This window comes from Solanum tuberosum, unplaced genomic scaffold (genome assembly GCF_000226075.1).
Source record: "Solanum tuberosum cultivar DM 1-3 516 R44 unplaced genomic scaffold, SolTub_3.0 scf00342, whole genome shotgun sequence".
In the NCBI taxonomy this organism is placed as follows: domain Eukaryota; kingdom Viridiplantae; phylum Streptophyta; class Magnoliopsida; order Solanales; family Solanaceae; genus Solanum; species Solanum tuberosum.
This window is the reverse complement of record NW_006239261.1, coordinates 455,855-456,375: the sequence shown is the minus strand read 5'-3', so window position 1 is coordinate 456,375 and position 521 is coordinate 455,855.

Genomic DNA, 521 nt, shown 5'->3' with positions numbered 1-521 from the left:
TTCTATTTCCAATTAATGATTTCAAATTATTCAAGAGGTAGATTTCTTTCCATCACTTCAATTTTCGATTTCTTTTATTATTATTTTTTAATTTTTTCATCTTAAAAAATAAAAATAAAATTACTCCGCTCTTGCCCCCATTGAATTCTTATTGAACCTTTGAAATTTTAGTTAATCATATCATCGTTGAAATTTTTTCTTGAAAAATATTTATTTTCTTTTAATGTATCTACTATTGAAAAACGTCCAAAAAAAGAAGAAAAAAGTTGGACCTGCCATTGCACGGCCATCACTATCAAAGATACAAATTTTTAATGTATCTCGTTTATTTTGAGTCTTAAATTAGTCTTTGTTAGTGTTATCATTGATCTTATACATCACTGCTACAATAACCTTTGTTTATGCAATGTACAATGTTCATATTTAAGGTATTGATACATAACTCTAATTGTTGAATCTTCGATTTCATGTTCAATATGAATGTACTTGATACATAAACTTTGTGTTATGTATCACACACA